Here is a 21,187-nt window from a genome sequence, read left to right on the forward strand (position 1 = left end):
AGTATCAGGCACCCATTCAGGGAATATAAGGGCCACTCCACCTCTTGGCCGGTTAGTACTAGGCTTGGAGAGGATCTTGTAGTCCTCAGGAAGGCGAGTGTCAAAAGCAGTGACAGAGCTGGCATTGAACCACATCTCGGTGAGAGTGAGACGTTGAGGTCAAAGCCTTCAAGGAGGTGACAGATGTCTGAGGAGTGTTTAATAGTAGAGCGGGAATTAAGGGTAGCTAAGTGAAGCTGGTTGCCCCCTTTAAAAGGTCTTCTGAGGTGGGGTGCAGGGTTGTAGTACACCCCTCTGAGGGGGCGGTGAGGCCAGAGGTGTGGCAGTCAGAGGAGTGACAGGAGAGGGGAGGAAGTTAATGAGAGACGAGAGATGCCAATCCAGAAAGAGGAGGTTTATAGTGTCAATCTGGTAGACCTTAATGATACACCTAGATGAGAAGTGTGCCAAGAGAACTTCCCATCTGGTTCCACCATTAATGTGCGAGGAGGAAAAAGGGGATAGGATAGAGACCATATGGAGAGTCCATAGGTCAGGTCGGGAGAAGGGACAGTGAAGAGGATGACAGTGATAGTCTGTCGGGAGGAAGCATTGGCGTAGATATCGGCAATGGGGAGGCCCGAGTTGGAGGCCAGAAGCGCTTTCTTAAGCTTTTTCCTTCCAGACTTTGAGAGAGGGGTAGGATAGGTGATAGGGGAGACAAAGAACACCAGGGGTTTGGGGGGTCAGGAAGAGGGACTGCGCTGTGCAAAAGGAATTCACCAGGCGGCCTAGCAGCCAATACAGGGGAGATTAAAAGAAAAGTACAGCAAGTGAGGTGAAAGGCCTCTTATAATACTGTTACAAGAAATAACAGAGTGCCCAAATTCGAGATTTAAGAAATGCAGTTGAGGTGCTAGGAATTAGCTCAGGTTTAAAAATTGTCCAACAAATATGTAAAATGCAGCAATTTGTCGGTAATACAACAGAGAACAGAGCAGCTAGATTCGAATTTCCAACAAATATGGAAAAATGCAGCAATTTTAGGTAATGCAAAAGGGAACACAGCAGCTAGAATCGATTATCGCACATGTGGGCAAGAGGCAAGGCGTAGATTTGAGTGGTAAATCCAGAAAAGGAGAAACAGATATACAAAGTGTCAATAGGCTATGGTTGGTAGTATCATTGAAAAGCATCCCCAAAGTTTAGAGAGTGCAGGACACCTTGAGATGACAGTCACAACGGTGAAAAGCTGAAATGGAGTCACAGTACAGGAGTCACGGTACAGGAGCCCTGGGCAAAAGATTGAGTGGGGAGAAGACGGCGGTGCAGGTGTACTAGGTCAGGAGAGTGTTTATGGGATGTAGGACGCACAGCGTAGAGGTTGAGTCAGATGATACCAGAAATACACCACACAGCCGGTAGGAATTAAGGTCCCAGCCGTGAAGGATCAGACGGGAACAGGGCAGCAATGCCAGGGGGGGGGGGGGCTAGGGATAGAAGACTGTGGGCCATTGCTGCTGTGGAAGGTAATGCACAGTGCAAGTGGAGCATCCGGTACCCGGGGAAGAGCCTGTGCAGCCCATAAGGGAAGACTGCAAAGGGGTGGCACTTACCTGGCTATCTGGCAGCTCAAACGCAGGATGATGGTGCAGCGACAAAGGCGAGGGGCGCCCTCCAGCTCCGGAAAGACTATGGTAGGGGTAGTCAAGACCCTTTTAGGTGGCCTTTTGAGGGAGCTGGAATTCGTCGGACGGCACCCAGGTCTGCAGCCGAAATGAACAAATGGCCAGCCAATCAGGTGGAACCCTCACAGGAAGCGGGGATCAGCTAGCAGTGCAGACGTGCCTGGCAGCCATGACGGAAGGCCCACACCGACAATATCAAGCCAGCACCATACAGTGATTGCGGGCTTAGGGCAGAGGTAGTGCCAGCCCACTCTGGAAAATGAAAGAAAACCCCAGCAGGGTTATCACAGCCCTTATGTAGGCGGCCCTTGAGTGGGCTGGCATTGGTCTACCGGCTCCCAGGGGTAGTCAAGACCCTTTTAGGTGGCCTTTTGAGGGAGCTGGAATTCGTCGGACGGCTCCCAGGTCTGCAGCCAAAAATGAGCAAACGGCCAGCCAATCAGGCGGAACCCCCACGTGAAGCAGGGATCAGCTGGCAGTGCGGGCGGATGTGCAGGAAGGCCATGATGGAAGGTCCACATCAAAATAACAAGCCTGCACCATGCGGCGATTGCGGGTTTAGGGCACAGGTAGCGCCAGCCCAATCTGGAAAATGAAACAAAGAAGTAAAATACTCAACAAAATCGAGGAGTGAAACTCAAGGACTCCCAACAAGAAAACGTGCAGTAAAGATCTGAAGGTGGCCACCAGGGGTGGAGCTGAGGATGAATGTGACAGCAATAGGATTTTCAAGCGACAATGCTGTTTTTAGCTAAAAGCTAAACTATTTTATTTTACAGAGGATTCCCAGCCTGACAACGGGGAATATTCACAGCATGTGAATCCATGTAAGACCCTATGCTGGAGAATGTGGCCATTTTCCCCCTATACCTCAGCACTTAATTTTCAATTTCCAATTTTTAAGTTTTAAATCCCAGTACTCAATTCCCCACTCACCCTGGGGGGAGAAAATATAAACTTTTCAAAGACAATATACTGTTACAATTAAGGTCTTTACGAGTGATGGGAAATTGAACTTATTATATTTTCTGGATCCGGACATCTTCCGTCTCGTGCCGGGCCCTTTCACAGGTCTCAACATCCATTTTGGCCTCGCCCATGTGCAACACGATGGGTCTGACCCACCCCTCTAAGCAAGGTGGTGGCGTGCTTGTTAAGCTCCTTACCCAGTCATAATCCAGCGTGTCCAAACATGACCAGGAAAGTATAGCCCCCAACAATAGCTGTAATCCGAATCCGTGAGCCAAGTTGTCAGGGGCCTACATTTGCTTATTTTCTGGAGAGTCATGGTTGAGAGATACTGGACAATCTTGATATTGGCTTCTTCCTAGGTAATACATCCCTTCTGCTGCATTTGCATTGGAACTTCCATATTTTGATGATAGTAACAGCATTTCACAATTCTAGAGCATAGGCCTTCTGGAGAATCTACTCCGCAGCGAGCTCTGCCAGTCATAATGGTGGGTCCTCCCTCCTCTACAAAGATGCCATTATTACAATCCTTGCCCTTCTGTTCTGCTCCTTTTTGTGTTTTTGTGTTTTCCTCTCGGTTCTGGGAGCCCAAGCAAGAGGAGGAATGCAGCAATGTTTTACATTTTCAGTATTGTCAACCTTTTGAATCAGGTCTGCCACCTGTTTCTTGAAATCTGTCAGGCGAGCTGCCCATTTCATTGCAAGCAAGTCAGTTGAAGGTATGTTATTCTCTAATGCTTCGAATAGGACCTCTATTTTATCAATCTAACCTCATTATTTTTTTCAGATACAGAGGCTTGAATGTCTTAATCTAAAGCCTTTATTTCTGCTAGTGTCCTAACTAATTTGATCATTGCTGTCTGTGCTCCACCTTCAGCCATGTGAGCCCTCCTGGTTTGATTGGCCTTCCATGGTCGTAGGTCCCAGAAGTCCTCAAAAACATTGAAGTGATTGGGCCACAATGCTCTGAAAACGTCTGTTATGGATGGGTCATGATCACTTGCTTTGATCAAAACCCATTCTAGATTGAGACACTACACTAGTTCTGAAAGCAGCAGATCATTAAGAAAACCTCCAGTGAATCATTTGTCAACATTCAAGGGTCATCAGCTCAGCAAATTCACCCGGGCTGATGATAGATTTCAGCGAGTCATGCCTGGTTTTGTACCACTAACTAGTGTTCCTGTCTATCCAGAATTTCAGTTTATTCCTCACTGTCGACATATTAAGCAGTGGGAGGAGAGTCAGACTAATGGCCATTCCCACTGATTCCACATCAGTATCTTCCAATGTCCTTGAGTGGTCTCAGTAACAATAAATTGAGAGTGCTCCCACACTTGTTTCCTAACTGATGTCTGTACCTAGATGCCTAGTGCAGGCTCTATTCAATTACAGAAGGGCCTCTATGCCTTCACAGGCTGGGAGCTAGTAAGTTATCTCATGCCTGCCCAATTCTTTTTTATGCTCCCGGCTGTCTAGCTGTGTTCAACAAGGTTGCGGCCCATGATCGCCTGCTTGCCAGTACTTTGCAGTGTGCCAGTGTCTGTGCTCCCGCCTCCTTCCCTGCATGGTTTCTCCCCTCCTGTAGTTGTGCTGCACACTCTCCCTGGGAAGTGCCTTGGCAGAGCCTGCAAGATTCACAGGTGGCTTCTCTTTATGCATCAATCCCGCCAGTTAAACTGATGAGGTGCTCTCTTCTTGTTCCCTGGGGGTGGCTGCGAAGTATTGCCAGGCTCACAGTCTCTGAGGGGTGGGTTTAAGTTGCGTGGCACTAAGCAATTGGGCTTCCACCATACCTGCGCCCCAGGCCGCACACATTCCTTCATTTTAAATTACAATTGCTTGCGCTACCATTTCAAGAACCTCAGAGAAATGGCCACTCCTTTCCTGTCCTGGTGGCACGAGCATGGAACAAGTTGCCAGAAGCACTCGAAAGGAGTGAAATCATCTGGTCTTTAGGAAATGCTTAAAAACCATACTGTTTAAGTAGATCCTATGAGTATTGGGCTGTCTCAGCCTCCTGTCCTTTCTCTCTGTTCAGCACCTGGACGCCCTAGGGCTTTGGCGTTATACAAATAAAGTAACATAACATACCAGAGAAGTATGAGCCTAATCTGTTAGCACTAGGAATCTGATCTTTTTCAACAAAGGTAACTTGAATGGCTTCTTTTGAACTATTAATGTGTATGGACCTGTGTAAGTGTGATGGTTTCTATTCAAGAACCACGCTGCTCGGGATAATTCCTGTGGTTTTGCTGTTTTTAATAGAGCTCTTTAAATGGGTTTCCCCGTTAAGTACAGCTTAGGTCTATTGTCCCTATCCTGTCTTCTATCCTTTTTTATGTACCCCTCCTGTCCTCTGTTAATTTTCCTGCCGAGTTCATTAGGGATTTCAACAGGGCTTTGATTTAATTCTCTCCGATCCCACCATTACCACCACTTGTGACTGTTTTTATTCAAGAACCACGCTGCTCTGGATAATATTTGTGGTTTCTCCATCAACAGAACTCTTTAGAGGTCTGCCACAAGGGGAGTAGGGCTTAGGTCAACTACTTCACTGTCCATATCCTGTCTTCCACTTCTCTGTGCGCCTTCTGTCCTCTATTGGTTTGCCCAAGTTCCTGCACTCAGTTCAGACCTCTAGACTCCTATTTGGGGGGCCTTAGTAGGCCCAGGAATATCCTTGTACTTCTCCCTCTGGCCTAGTAACGCAAGGAAAAAGAAACAAGTCTTACACCCTCTCTCAGTTTCTCCTCCTTTTATCTAACCACCTCCACCCTTATTGTTAGATTGTGCTTCTTTAAGTTATTGGGTCTAGGCCCTGCCCCCTCCCATAGCCCTGGAGTCTAGGGAGGTCCTCTCACGTGTCTCCCGATCCTTCCTGATCCTGCTGCAAGGTGGCCCTGTGTTCTTCTCTCCAACCCCTGGTAAGTGTCTTGGAAATTAACCTGTGAACTCCAGTAGTCTGGCATTCACCTCAAGGCTTTTAGGTGTGCGTTGTGGGGCTGTGACTACGGATCTGCCCTGCAACTTGGAGTGTGCCATGTCTCGGCGGCCCAGCTCCACATTGCGTCCCAGCGGGGCATCATATTTGGTGTACCCGCTGGGCCACCCCACAGCGCTTCCAGCCATGTCTGCAGGGCACCCCCATGGTGTCTTGCAGCTCACCGTACCCGCCGGCTTGCACTGCGGTACGTTGTGCGCCAGCTCAGCCTCTCTGACTCAGGGCAGGGTCCAGTCGAACCAGAGACTCTTATGCTGCCTAGGTCCTACGGTTTCCGAGCTTCACTCACATACCCCCATAAAGCCCTGCTGCTCAGGCAGGCAGGAAGAAGGATCGAGAAAGGAAATCTAATTGGGACATCAGGCGTACAGGGACGCGAACAGTCGTGAAGAAAAAAGACTGTTGATCCAGAAGCCACTGTGGGATACAGGGGTTTGGATCCCTGTGCTGAAAAAGCCACACCAAAGGAGCATGGTCAGTGACCAATGTAAAATGCCCAGCCAACAGGAAGTAATGCAAGGGCTTGATTGGCCACTTGACCGCCAGACATTACTTCCCGATTGTTGCATAGATTCGATCATAAGGCAAGAGCTTCCCACAGATAGAGGACAGGGCATTCGTCGATTCTGTGGTCCTGGAAAAGCACGGCCCCGAGTCCCGTCCCAGAAACGTCTGTATTATTATTATGTAGCTAGAATGTTTTGTGAAATGCAGGCAATGCAATATTGCCTGTTCATCCAGTGCAATCTTCAATTCCTCAAAGGCTTGTCGGCCCATGCCCTCTTCTGAGCCAGTGTTCCCGGGGCATTCTTTCCCAAGCACGGCCATCAGGGGCCCAGCCAAGGAAGCCAAGTAGGGTATAAAACGTCTATAGTACCCAATGAAACCCCAAGAATGCCCTTTCACCTTTTGGAGTAGTCAGTGTGTCCAGTCTATGTAGTATGCCAAATTAATAACGAAATATCTATCCATGTTGTCCTTCTGTGGTCGTATCCAGTCGTTCCCCACGTAACAACCCAAATGCATGGTATGGAAAGCGGCCACTGAAGTTTTCTTGAGGTTGACCTTAATCCCTGATCCGACCAGAGCAGTCGGGATCCCACAGAGTTGTGACATATGAGATGGCCAATCACTGCTGTAAACGACTATATGATCGCGATATGCAGCTACGTTCTGTGTGCAACAGTATTTGGCAATACCCCTTTGTCAAATCAATGGTCGTTATGTACAGGGCATTGCAGAGTCTCTCCCACAGATCTTCAGCTCTGAGCATGGGTTGGCACTGAAGCAGGATTTGTGGTTGATTGGTCTGAAGTTTGAACTATGCCAGATGCTTCTGTTCGGTTTTGGAACCATTATGATAGGGGAGTACCACTGGCTGGAAGAGGGCCCAAATACTTCTAATGAAAGCATGGCCTCCACTTTGTTTTCTACCTTTATTAGTCAGGCCTCCGGAATAACTTAAGCACGTAAGCGGGCTATGCTTCCAGGTCAGATGTTAATGGCATGGCTTACTAAATTGGCTTCCCCAGAACTCCTGCAGAAGTCTCCCCAGTTGTTCTTCTCTGGTTACTTCTTGGTGAACTGTCAGTTGCTCTAAGGTGCCTCTTTGGACATCAGGATGCATCTCCTGTTTTGGTCCATTTTCCTTGAGGCAGATAAGGCATTGGTTAGTTAGGTGTGGGGTCATGCCATTTCTTGAGCATGTTCAAATCGTACGTTTGAAGTTGTGGTCTTCTGTCGTCTTGTCTTACTTGATAAGTTACTGATTCTTTTATTTTTTAATGTGATATGGCGCATCCAGGTAGCTAACATTTTGTTGTCAGTCATGGGTAACTAAGACCATCACTTTCTCCCCTGGTACAAATGTTCTCAAGTGGGCGCCTTCATTGGAATATTATTCCCGAAGGAGTTGGGCGTTCTGCAGATTGGTATGTGCAATTTTCTGGAGCTTCTGGATTTGACAAGACAATCAATGTCTGTACTGTGAGGGGCCAGAAATGTGAGGCAGACAAATTTGTCAAAAGTTTTTAAAATTAGCCATTTTATTTAAATAAAAAGTTAGGATAAAGTCTCACTGTCCCTACCCCAACTAGGATTTCCTTGCCTAAAATAGACTAGATGAAACACTAACAAAAGGATATATGTCCCTCACACATGTACATTCAATAAAGCAATAAGGAATTGCATGGCAGCTCAATTCTACAAATGACACGGCCCGCGCAAGCGGCCGTGTAGTTATAGTTAAGTTGATAAACTCATAGGAAGAGCACTTTTTCGGCGTCTTATAACTTTGCTCCCGTAGACGAATCCTCACCAAACTTTGAATTTTTTTGTTGCCAAGTGGGGCGAGGTTGTGTGCAGGCTGGGGGGGGGGGGGTGAGGGGCAAGTTATAGGGGGTGTCCCAAACATTTTTTTTCCCCATAGACTGAATGGGGAAAAAGTTTGTGCACGGCTACAGCCCGAACGGCTGGATGGATTTTCACCAAATTTGCACCAGGAACGGGGCTTGGGCAGAAAGCGTGCTTTAGTGTGTTCCATTGCAATCGGACTGGTAATTTCTTTGCAAAACAGTGAAATGTACGCCCCAAAAAATGTGTGATATCTGGGTCTGCTCTGCTGACCCATTTGCCTGTTCACTCCGCGGACCGAAGTGTCATTGACCTGCGGTATGCCGCGAACAGTGGACATGACGAGTGGTTGGCTGGAGGAAAGCATGCTGTGCGTCAAAGTTTTCGGGAAACACCACCATGGTGTATCAGAGGACAGTGTTGCGGTGTGTGTGGCAAGGTTCTACAGTACTTTGTGCATGGCTGGGCCTTTTGTACGTAGCAGTGTTCGAATATTCAAAATAGTGATATGTGGAACCGCTCCGCCATCCTATTTCCCTGTTCGCAGCATGGCCAACCGTTTGCTTGCACTGCAGTGTGCAGTGACAGGATGTGTGAATCGCCAGCCTGTTGTATCGGAAGACAATGTGGCGGGAAAAGGATTTGAAAGTAACAGTGTACAGCATCTGGTGGTGGGAAGAAGGGATGGAAAGGGTGCGGGACTGAGAGGACCATCACGTGTTATCTTTCCATATATACAAGACGACGGTGGTGTCACAGCGGTATCCGGTGGCAGGCACATTTGCTGAAGGGGAGTGCATTGCACGACAGATGACGATGTAATCATAGCGTGTACTATGGTGTGCTGTGTGAGGTAAATCCGTCGGCCCTTGGCTGCATGCCTGCAGCCGTTCTACAGAACATTATGTGCATTGGTTCAAAAGGGAACTGCACTGGGTCAAAGTAGTTGCCACATTGCTGCTCTTTGTGTCTCATTTGGCTGCAGTGCAAATAATGTTGGTTGCATGTAGCATACATATGGAAGAGGTCCTGGTGCAAATGTTTCTTGTATATGCTTGTGTAGTGTCCATTGTGCAGATTAGTAAGTGTTGCCATGCAGTATGCACCATTGCTTCTATGCGCGTACTGCAGTGGTGGAAGCAGGCTGAAAGCTGTGAAGACTGTCTTGTTTGGTTGGCATGCTTGTAATGGTTTCTGATTGAAAGTGGGTAGCGGTGCACAACACACTGGTATGTTGCTGCATTACTTTAAGTGGAACACACGTTGTTGCAGCACTGCTTTATGGTGTGGCGGTTGGGTGGAAGTGCTGATGCGCATGTTGGCTTTGTGATACTTGGCACATGCGTAACTGGTCGCCTGCATGGCTCTGTTATGATGTGGCGACTGTGGCCTAGGCCTCATTCACAGCCTCCACATTATAATACAGCAACGCAGTTCTTATTGTGCATGCTTCTGGAGTTGGTGAGTAGCACACAATGGTTGCGGAGGACATTGTGCATTTGGTGGAACAGCAGAAGTGAGCTGTTATGCGTATATTAGCGTATGGTACACATGATTGCCCCAGAAGCACAATAGGGAGCCACATCTCACCATCTGCATTTGCAATGGGTAGGCCCTTATAAAGCCTTTCCTTGACGAGGCCTTTTACCATATTGTGCCACGAAAGGAAACCATCACAAAGTTGGGAAATGCACAATGTACACAGCCACTCACATACCGGCATGCACAGGCAATACAATGTAATGGAGCAACGTATGTACAGATGTGGCCAGAGTGAAAGTTGGCAGGGTCATTTGCAGATGGGGCCTGCATTACACATGAAATAAGAAGTACAACATAGGTTCCACTAGGGTGCTCAGTGTGTGGTGAGGCCTAGCGGTCAATGCTGGTAGAGCAATGACAGAAGGGGAAAACAATGGAGAACACATGAAACGTGGAACCTACACTGCAATACGGCGTGCTGTGTGTGCTAAGCCTGTAGAACCGTCCATGCATGGGTGGCCACCTTGCACTGGCAAGAGTGTGCTGTGGGCTGAAGTTGGTTTGACAATCGTCGATGTGCCAATTGTGATCAGTGCATAAAATGTTGCTTTTACGGTTGTGGGGATTGGTTGCAATTATTACACTGTGTAGCGTATGCTTGGACCTGATTGAGTGCAGACTCCTCCAGTGTGTCCTACGGGAGAAGTGTTGAAGTAGTGGATGCTTAGAAGTGGCTCGGGGTGACCTGCATGTACCTGGCTACTTGTTCACCTGCATAAGTCTGTTATGGGGAGCTGGGTATGGACAAGGCCAACACTGTTGGGTGTATACCAAAAAGCCTGTAGCCCGAAGGGTAGTCTCCTAAGAGGCTAGGCTTGCGCAACAGTACGCCACCATAATGCCAACAGGCACTTTTAAGTATGCATGTCTCCGCTTGTGGCGACGTTAAAATAATGGTTGTGCACAACCTTCTAGAGAACAGCACAAGTGACCTGAAATGCGCCTAGTACCATATGGTACCCATTATGGCACCACCTCCCACATTAGGGAGCTACATAGCGCTACTTAAGGTTGATATCAGTTGCCTTTAGCACCACCCGTCATATGTTACATTACTGGATTGTGGTATGTGGGAAATGTTCTCTTTCATGGGCCATTATGTTGTGCTGGGTGTAGGTAAGGCCTACAGTATTGGGTACATGGCCAAGGGCTGTAGGCCGTTGATTATGTGCCCAACATCCTATCCCTTGACGACAGCCAGCATAAACTGCAGCCATGTACAGTTGCGTCTGTTTGTCTCAGAGGATGATGACCTTTGAATAATGGGAGTGGAGAGCATTCTTGGTGGAACAACCACGGTAAGGTGATATGCGTTCACGGATCTGTGTGATCTGACTGCGGCTTCTTTTACTACGATGGAAATGTTTGCATGGGAAATGCACGAACAAAAAATGTTTGTACATTTCCCATGCGAACATATTATTAAAAACACTACAAAACCCACACCCCCGTCCACAACACAGCCCCATCCACACCCACACCCCCAAGACACCCCTATGCACACCCTACTTACCTTGCACCAGTTCCCTTTCACTTTTGTGCAGGGTCCTTTTCTTTTCTTTTTTTTGCGGGCAGCTGCAGGGGTTTCCGCCTGCTCACTATACTTTATAGTATAGTGAGCGGGGTGTTGCGGGGGACACCCCCGCAGTGTTTTTTTTTTTAATGCATGCCACCAAATGTTCAAAATTTTGGTGTTCGAACCTTTGGTGTCATGCATTTACGACCTTTTTGAATAGGTCGAACTTTCTACCGATAACGCATTCACAAGCACATGCTGTATGTAATTGCACATGCAGCACACTAGGCCGTAATTTGGCCTCAGCTACAGGTCGAGGGGCGTTGTTCAGCGCCAACTAGGACAGCATTAAGGAGCAAGATTTGCACTGGGTACAAGGAAATCGAATTTTTGTTCCCTTCATGGGCAATGGTGTTTTGATTGACACACTGCACGCAGCATTGCACACAATCTTGTAGAACTGTACGTACAAGTGTGAGGAGGAGAAGGGAACAGGAACACATCGAAAGACTTAAAAAACAAACAATTGTAAGCTAGCATGTGCATAACAAAAACAGGACAAAAAGAAAGTTAAAAAAACATGTTTTTTGAGACAGTACTACAGACCAAACTCCTTATCCTGTTTTACAATTACCCCCCAAACTACCCCCTATCCCCTACCACCAAAAGTCAGCGGTTTATGCTGAACATTACGCTTTCATGTGCCACATCCAGTCATTTTCTGGATAGGACCCATGGAAAGGAAACTGTGGAGCGAAAGACACTGTTCATAAGGTTGGTGGGTCAGATGCGTACTGAAAAAGTGTACAGAAGGTTTCTTTGCACAAAGCAGTGCAGAAGGCTAAGGTGGAAGTGAGCAATGTAAGGAGCAGGACGCCTGGGTGTATGCAGCAAATGTATGTATTTCTTTGCAGATGGTAACATGCGAAGTACGGTGCGTGTGCCCAACATTTTTTGACAAGTGTGCAGTAAGGGGGTAGTGCCGATACCAATCTGCAACTTTGCATTGCACACGGTAAGTGGCAGGCATCCCACTGTTGTGCATGCGTTGTGTGCATTATGTAATATGATGTGCGAATGTATGCTGCGGCATTCGTAATGCACCTACACACAGCAAACCACAACAAGGCAAAGGAAGGCCCACAGAGGGGAGACAGAGACAATGAACGTACTAGCCTAGGTGTCACTTACATTCCCAAGAGCATGGGTGGAGGGAGGGGAAGGTAGAGTAGATGGGAATAAGAAGAAATGACAACAAGTGAAATGTAGGTTAATTGTGTCAGGTGTACGGAAAAGTGCACACACAAGGTGGTGGATACACTGTTAGGCATACAGGAAACAGTTGTCAAGTGCAGGGTTTGCTAGAAAGCCAGTGAAGGGGTTTGCCTGGCAGGGGAATGTTAATGTGTTAATGTTAAAGGATATTTGCATCGCGCACTATCACCACCGAAGTGGTCTCCTGGCGCTCTGGCAGCTCTGAAAGAGGGGGGGGAGGGGGGTGAGTTAGTAGGAATGAGCTGGAAAAGTGCAAGATAGCAGTGATGTGCTGTTGGCAGCCTCAGCCCGGTGGGTCCGTTGGCTGCGTTTGGGGTGTTTTACGGTCGATAGTCGTGTGCTGTTGTGCAAGTCTATATGCGGTTTGTTTTGTTGTTGCAGTGTAGTGAAGTTTGTGCGGTTCGCTGCGTTTTAGGCTTGTCGTTGAGTTTGGTTAGAATTTGAGAGGTGTATGCAGAGGGACGAAATTGTTAGTGGATTGGTTAGTTTGCATGGCTGTCCTTGCAATTATGTGATGCCTGCTATCATTCACTAGTACATCGGAGTGTGGTGCTTGCTAATTTTCAATGCTCTGTCTAGATGTGAGGCAGGCTAGTGATTACAATTCCATTCTAGTGTTGCACTTGTGTCATCATTCACAGTTTCATTTAAGTGTTCTAACATTTACATTTTTGTCTAGATGCGACGCAGGCTAAGGTTAAGAATTCCATCTAAGTGAGGCACATGCTAACATTCACATTTCTATCTAGATGTGACGCAAGCTAAGGCTAAGAATTCCATCTAAGTGTGGCACATGCTAACATGCATAATCCTGTCTAGATGGGACGCAAGCTAAGGCTAAGAATTGACAAGGTGACATGGGTTCGACATCACAGAGTCGTCAAGTAAGTAGTGCAGATTAAGTGTACGTCATGCAGTTAGCTGGTGAAATGAGCAGAAACAGCAGACGCAAAGAGAAAGACTGAGGTGCTTCCGGGCCTGGCGATGGATCCCCTCAAGTGTCAAGGAGGCAGGGAGCATGTTGCAGAGGGAGGACCCAGGTGAAAAAGCACATCTACCAACAATTGCTTTTTTGTAGAAGCGCATGACCCTGAGGGAGGTGGAAATGGAGGAGGGAAGAGCTTGCGCACGCACATATATAGGGAGTTAGATTTAAAGGTATTGTGGTCCCAGTGGCCAGAAGGCCTTCTGCATAATGCATAGTCTTCTACCTTTACTGCTTGCAGCCACTGGGAGCAATTGGCGACATTTTAATGCAGGACAGATACCATCCCAAGTTGCGCACTCCCTTTCTGGATGTGTTGCAGAGGGTGGAGAGTGCAAGGCCCACATTTCTTTTCAACATGATTTTTTATTGGGCTCCGGAGGGGGTAGCAACCATCTCGAATCAGTGTTACAGGCCATTAGTTCAATGATCGCGGTTGGTTAGACCGCCGTGTATACGGGCCAGGGCGGAAATTAGTCTGTTAGTCCATTTTCGTCAGCCATCTGAGTGATGGTGGCTGTCTGGCCATGCCTGGAAATCTCTGCACAAAGTCAAAAAATGGGTCCCAGATGTTGTGAAACCTATTTCTGTTTCCCTAGCGTATGGCGCTGATTTTCTCGTCTGCGGCGATATCCCAACACTTTACCCACCAAACCGGGATCTCTGGGCCCTCCGGGAGTTTCCATAGTTTGGCAATTGAGATTTTGGCTGGAGTTAACAAGTGCGTGCAGAGCTCCGCCAGATTACCGGTCAACGGGAATTGTCCTTCTACCGTGCCTCCCAGTAGGATAATGCCTGGGTCCCACGGGATCGATAGGCCTGTGACATATCGGATCTGTTCAAGGACCTCCCTCCAGAATCTTTCCGCTTTCGGGCATGACCAGAGGAGGTGAAACAGCGTTCCTGTATCTGCGCAGCCTCTCCAGCAATGTGGCGGTATAGCGGGGTTGCATTTGTGTAGAATTTCCGGCGTCATGTACCACCTGCAGCAGACCTTAATGGCTCTCTCGTTATTTGTCACACATTTGGAGGTCTTGAGGGTTCTCGTCCAGATGCGGTCCCAGCTGGTCATATCTAGTTCTCTGCCCAGATCGCTCTCCCACCGTTTCATATAGGGTTCCTTGGATTCGGGATCTGTCCTGTCCAGTAGCCTGTACAGGGTCGAAATCTTCCCCTTGGGCGTGGTTGTCGTTAGTGTGTGTTCCAGTGCTGCAAGTTTTCTCTGCCCGTGCGTCCTCATCGTGTCGTGGGACAGCCAGTGTCGGAGTTGGGTGGAGCGGAACCTCTCGCCCTCTGGCACCTGGAATTTCCTTTTGCAGTCCTCGAAAGTAAGTAGGGTGTCCCTCTCGTAGAAGTCTGCCACGTGCTTCAGACCTCTCGCCTTCCATTTGGGGAAGGCATTTTGCCCCTGACCTGGGGTGAAGTCTGGGTTTTCCCAAACCAGAGAGAGCGGGCCTACGGTGTTTCTGCACTTCCACCTCCTGGCTGCCTGCTTCCAGCTGTTTACCATGTTCCTAGTGGTCGATAGGGGACAGGCATTTGGGAGGTACTTAAGCCATGTGATGTGTGGGAGGGATTCTAGTGGGTATTGGCTCCAGTCCTCCTCCAGCTTCAGCCAACGGGGTCTGTCGGTGCCCTGTTGCCACATGAATGCTGCTGAGAGCTGGGCGGCTAGGCAGTACCTCTCGACCTCGGGGACTCCCATGCCTCCTGAGCAGGACCTTCCTAGTCACCCGGCGCTTCTTGCCCACCCAGACGAATTTTAGCATGTTTGCTTGAAGTTTCTGTTTGTCTTGGGGCGGGAAGTTTAGCTTGTAAGTGTGTTCTGCTAGCTTGGGTGGGCGGATGCCTAGGTAGTTTAGGTGGGATCTGGCCCATGGGATCGTGAGACTAGCTGGTAATGAGTCCAGCGTTGATTTTGGAATATTGATACCCAGTGCTACGGACTACTTGAGATTTATCGAGAACCCGGAGGCCGCTTTGAAGTTGTTCAGCTCTTCCCATAGCACTGTCAGGGATGTGTCTGGATGAGATAGTGTCAGCAACACGTCATCGGCGTACAGGGCCACTTTGTAAGTGTTGTTCTTGAACTTGAGTCCCTGGATTACGGGGCTTTGTCGGATCCTGGTTGCGAATGGCTCCATTGATAGGGCAAAGATGAGAGGTGACAGGTGGGCAGCCTTGACGGGTGCCTCTGGTGATCTCGATCCTGGGGGACATGACTCCGTTGATTCTCAGGTTTGTGGTGGGGTGCCGATAATTTGCCATTGTCCATTTCCGCAATTTCGGGCCAATCCTGTAGTGTCGCAGTGTCTCTCCTATGTAGCCAGAGTCCAGCATATCTAACGCCTTATGTGCGTCGAGCGATACCACTGCTAGTCCCCCTCCAGTTCTGTTGGACGTCTCGATGAAGTTTAAGGTGTGCCTGATGTTGTCCATGGTATTGCGGCTGGGGATGAAACCCGTTTGGTCCGAGTGGATGAGGTCCGGGAGGAGTCTGGTGGGCTAATAGCTTCGAGAAGATTTTGGAGTCCACATTCATCAAGGCAATGGGGTATGACTAGCAGAGTTCTGGGTTCGCTCCGGGTTTCGGGATCAGGATCGTGATTGATTCCTCCATGGAGGGGGTGGTGGAGCCCGTTTCCAGGAAGGAGTTGAAAAGTGAGGCTAGGTGGGGGGCCAGGATATAGTTATGGTGCGGGCAGTCTGTCGGGGCCTGGGGGCGTGTTCTTCATTGAGCGGATCACTTCTGACACCTCCTCCGGGGATATGGGATCCTCCAGGGTGTCGATCTGCGGATGGTGGGGCAGTCTTGGGACCATTCGCAGGTAGGTGGCTTGTGCTACTGCCTCTGTGGGCTTCCCTGACATCCCGCTTCTGTGGTGTTTGGTCATGATGGTTAGTTTTTCAGGGTCTGAGAAGCGGGGAATCCCAACTCGATCCCGTAGGACTGCAATGTTGTTTCTGGTGTGTACTTTGAGCTTGTGCACGAGCAGGCGGTTGGCTTTGTTACTGTTCAGGTAGTAATGCTGCTTTGAGTATGTTAGAGTTCGGGCTGCCAGAGGCATTTCCAGGATTACTTTAGCTTTTCGTAGCTCATTCCATGACCTTGTTGATTGGCGCTATCTGTGGTTTGCTTCTTTCTGTGCCACCTCTGTTTCTAGTTCTTCTAGTCTGAGCTGGTGTCTGCGCCTGTGTGCCGCTGAGCAGTTCATGGCCACGCCTCGAACCACCGGCTTCATGGCGTACCATAGCGTAGCCTCCGTGGGTCCTTTGCCTAAGTTCTTTGTGAAATAGTTGATTAGAGCTTTCGCTAGTACCTGGCTTTCTGCTATGTCCACAAGGAGATAGTCCTGCAGCTTCCAGGTCCTTTGCCGTGGTGTTGGTAGACCCTCTGTTTGGAGCTGCGCAATAACTGGGGCATGGTCGGAGATTACCCTTTGCCCTATGTGGATGTCCGCGATGCAGGGGAACAGCACACTTGATATGAGTAGGTGGTCTATTCTGGAGAGGCCCTTGTGGACATGCGAGAAGAAGGTGTAGTCACAAGCTTTATCATAAGCCAGCCTCCAGGCGTCCACCGTTCCCGTCTCTCTCAGGAATTCTGCGGGCCCCAGTGCTTTCGAGAAGTCTGTTCCTGTGGGCGGTAGGGTTTTGTCTGTAGTTGGGTCCGGGGTGAGGTTGAGGTCCCCTCCGATTAGTAGTTTGCCTTCTGTGAAGGACTTTATCACTGGGAGAATACTATGCAGGAAGCGCTCCTGGTCTTCATTTGGGCAATAAATCGCTAGGATAGTTATTGGGAGTTCAACCAGGAGGCCCCTGATTAGCAAAAACCTTCCCTCGGGGTTCCGCTTGACTGTGACCCTTGATAGAATCGCTGATTGGCTGAGAAAGATCGCCAACCCTCCTCTCTTCTGTCCAGAGGATGCAAAGAACAAGTTACTTTCTTACCTGGTAACGTTCTTTCGATGGGATGGTCCGACGACGTATTCCATATCTATGACATGTAATCACCACAGCTGTGCTGCTTCGGAAACTTTTCGGCGTCTGCGTCCTGCGTCGATGACGTCGATGCGCCGTCGTCGAGGACCTCCTCCGACGTCCGACGTCATCCGATGTGATAAGTAGGACGCACGACGCCCATAGCCTCAGTTGTAGTTTTTTCCCCCAGAACGTGTGACATAAGTTAACTGCCAGTCAGACACAAAGCCTTGCGGAACGTAAGCTGCAATCGCAAAAGAAATTCTGCAGCGGGGAAGGCAGGGCGGGAGCGATATGGAATACGTCGTCGGACCATCCCATCGAAAGAACGTTACCAGGTAAGAAAGTAACTTGTTCTTCGAGGGGATTGGGTCCTCCGACGTATTCCATATCTATGACAGACTCCCAAAGCAGTACCAAAGCAAGGAGGAGGGAAAGAATTTAGAATCAAATTTTAGACTAGCCAATCAAATAGAGCAAAGGACCGCCTTGCCAAAGGCCAGATCCTGTGCTCGGATGGAATCGAGGGAATAGTGACGTACAAATGTATGTACTGAAGCCCAGGTGGCTGCATCACAGATGTTGCGAATAGGAACACCCCTCTGCAGGGCAGTAGACGCAGCCATACCCCTGGTAGAATGGGCCCGCAAGCCAGCCGGTGGGTCCTTACCCGCCAAGCGGTAGCACTCCGAGATGGCCAAAATAATCCAGCGAGACAAAGTCTGTTTCGTCACAGCTTGCCCCAAACGCTTTCCAGCGTAACCAATAAAGAGTTGATCATCCACTCTGACCCGGGACACGCGTGAAACATAAAAGCTTAAAGCTCTCCTAGGATCAAGCCTATGGAGCCTCTCCTCTTCCTTACCAGGATGCGGAGGAGGATAGAATGCCGGAAGAACAACCTTCTGGGCCAAATGAAATTTCGTCACTACCTTCGGAAGAAAAGAAGGACGAACTCTAAGGACAACCCTGTCCTTGTGAAATACAGTGAAGGAGGCTTAACTGAAAGTGCCTGTAACTCACTCACTCTGCGAGCGGAAGTAACCGCAACTAAAAACACAGTTTTCAGAGTTAACAGCCTCAAAGGGCAAGAATGTAAAGGCTCAAACGGAGCACCCATAAGAAACTTAAGAACAAGGTTTAAATCCCAACCGGGCACCAGGAAAGGTGACGGAGGGAACACATTAGTGAGCCCTTTCAGGAACTGTGAAATCAAAGGGATTTTAAAGTAAGAACACTCTTCAGACGAGCGCTTAAAGATGGACAGCGCCGCCAGGTAACCCTTAACGGTACCCACTTGCAAGCGCCCCTGTGGGCCAAAGAAAGTAAAAAGGACAGAACCATGGGGATGTCACATGCAAAAGGATCCACATTCTGAACTCTGCACCAGTCGCAGAACTTACGGCAACGGTACAGAGACTTTGTTGCTGGCCTTCGGGCCGAAAGCAACACCTCCATCACGTCCTCAGGGAGGTCCCAATCCTTATACCTCAACCTTTCAGAAGCCAAGCGTGAAGGTTGAGGGAACTGACCTCTGGATGGAGAAACTGACCCCCCTCCCGTGAGAGCAGATCGTCTCGGTAGGGAAGACGACGTGGAGGGCAGATGGATAAGTCGAGAAGGTCCGGGTACCATGTCCTCCGAGCCCACGCCCGGGCAATGAGGATAATCCGGGAACCGAACTTCCGTAACCTCCGCAGCACTTGCGGGATGACGGGGACTGGAGGAAACGCGTACAGCAGCGGGAAGGACCACTCCACCACGAACGCGTCTCCTAAGGCTCCTTTTGGAGGAAATTCCCGCAAGCAAAACCTTTCGCACTTCCGGTTGACACTGGAGGCGAAGAGATCCACTTGAGGGGTCCCCCAAAGGGCGAAGATCTCCAGGAGAATCTCCTGAGCCAACTCCCACTCGTGAGAGATCGCGCTCTGCCTGCTCAGAGCGTCCGCCGTCACGTTTTCGGCTCCGGCCAGATGAACTGCCGAGATCGAAACTTCCTGCTGGATGGCCCAGAACTCGAGCTGCATCGCCTCCCTGCACAGAGGAAGTGACCCTGCCCCCCCCTTTTTGTTGAGGTAGTGCATGGCCACTGTGTTGTCCGTCAGGATCAGGACATTCTTCCCTCGCACAGACGGCAGAAAAGCCTTCAGGGCTAGCCTGACGGCCCTCAGCTCCAACAGATTGATATGGAGTCTGGACTCCGACGGAGACCAACGACCGCTGACTGTCAGCCCGTTGGCATGAGCTCCCCATCCCGTGAGGGATGCATCCGTCACGATCGTCACCTCCGGCCAGGGAAGCCAAAATGGAGCCCCCCTCGTCAAGTTGCCTTCGACGGCCCACCACAGAAGGTCCCGGGCGACCGAGGACGGCACCTGAATCGAGTCCGACATCCTGCCGGAGGACTGCGACCATTGCGTCTTGAGTGCCCACTGCAAAGATCTCATCCGCAGGCGAGCCTCTGGCACCAGAAGAATGCAGGATGCCATGAGGCCGAGCAACCTCAAGAACTCGAACGCTGGGAGCGTCTGGGCATGCTGAAACTTGTGCACCATCTGCTGAATGTGAAGAGCTCTCACCTGGGGAGGAAAACACAGCCCCAGGGAAGTGTCGAGCACTGCTCCGATGTACTGGAGCCGCTGTGTTGGCGTCAAATGGGACTTCTTTAAATTGAGGGAGAAGCCCAGCCGGTGAAGGGAGCGACAGGTGACCGACAGATGATCCAGGACTTGCTTGGGAGAGCTCCCCCTGATCAACCAATCGTCCAGGTAGGGGTAGACGTGAATCCCCCCTTGCCTGAGATGCGCTGCCACCACCACCATGAGCTTGGTGAAAACCCTCGGGGCGGAGGTCAATCCGAACGGCAGGACCCGAAACTGAAAGTGCGAGTCGCCAACCGCGAACCTCAGGTACTTCTTGTGCTTGGGATGGATCGGCACATGGAAGTAAGCATCCTTGAGGTCGAGTGACACCAACCAGTCCTGAAGCTGAAGGGCCTGGAGGACTTGAGAGAGAGTAACCATCTTGAACTTGTCCTTCCTGAGGAGTTTGTTCAAACCGCGCAAGTCCATGATGGGTCTCAATCCCCCGTCTTTCTTCGAAACCAAAAAATAAGGGGAATACCATCCCGTGTTCCTCTCCGCTACAGGCACCAGTTCTATGGCGCCTTTCTCCAGCAGGGCTTGAATTTCCTGCGCAAGGAGCGGATCCGGACTCTGCAAAGAGAGGTTCCCCGGTGGATTGTCGCGAGGCCTGTGCCGAAAGGGAAGACAGTAGCCGTGGGTTATGATCTCCAGAACCCACACATCTGAAGTAATGGCTTGCCACTCTACAAGATGCTGCGCCAGCCTTCCCCCAACCGGCGAACCATGGGACATGGCCTCACGACTGAGTGGGAGCGGCTGCGGCGTTACCTGAGGGCAAAGAGGCAACTGCCCGAGCGGCCTTGGCACCACGGGTACCCTGTCGTCCACCTCTGGTACCCCTGCGTTGGCCTCTTTGACTGCCAGCTCCTCTCGCTTTACTGAAGGATGAGTAATAGCGAAAGGAACTACCCCTCCACTGCTGTCCCCTAGGACGAAAAGGCGGAGGTTGGCGAACTGCAGCGCCCAACGACTTCGCTGCAGCTTTTGAGGTCTGCAACCTTTCAAGGCTCTCGTCAGCCTTGCTGCCAAAAAGGTGTTCACCGTCAAAGGGCATGTTGAGGAGCCGGGACTGCACATCAGGAGCAAACCCCGACTTCCGCAACCACGCAAACCTGCGTATCACGGTGCTCGCCGCCATGGACCTACTGACGCATTCAGCTAAGTCCAAACCCGACTGAACGGACTCACACATGGCATCCTTACCATCCTGGACCATAGCAAGGAAACCATCCCGTTCGTCCCCTTCGG

General features: G+C 49.8%; 1 protein-coding gene across 6 annotated transcripts in view; it reads right to left on the bottom strand.

Annotated features, from left to right (window-relative positions):
* Nucleotides 1-21,187, bottom strand: part of CENPT (centromere protein T) — a 1,770,416-nt gene that overhangs the window by 971,757 nt on the left and 777,472 nt on the right. The window lies entirely within an intron of this gene.

This window comes from Ambystoma mexicanum, chromosome 1p, assembly GCF_040938575.1.
Source record: "Ambystoma mexicanum isolate Mex_15411 chromosome 1p, UKY_AmexF1_1, whole genome shotgun sequence".
NCBI classification, from domain to species: domain Eukaryota; kingdom Metazoa; phylum Chordata; class Amphibia; order Caudata; family Ambystomatidae; genus Ambystoma; species Ambystoma mexicanum.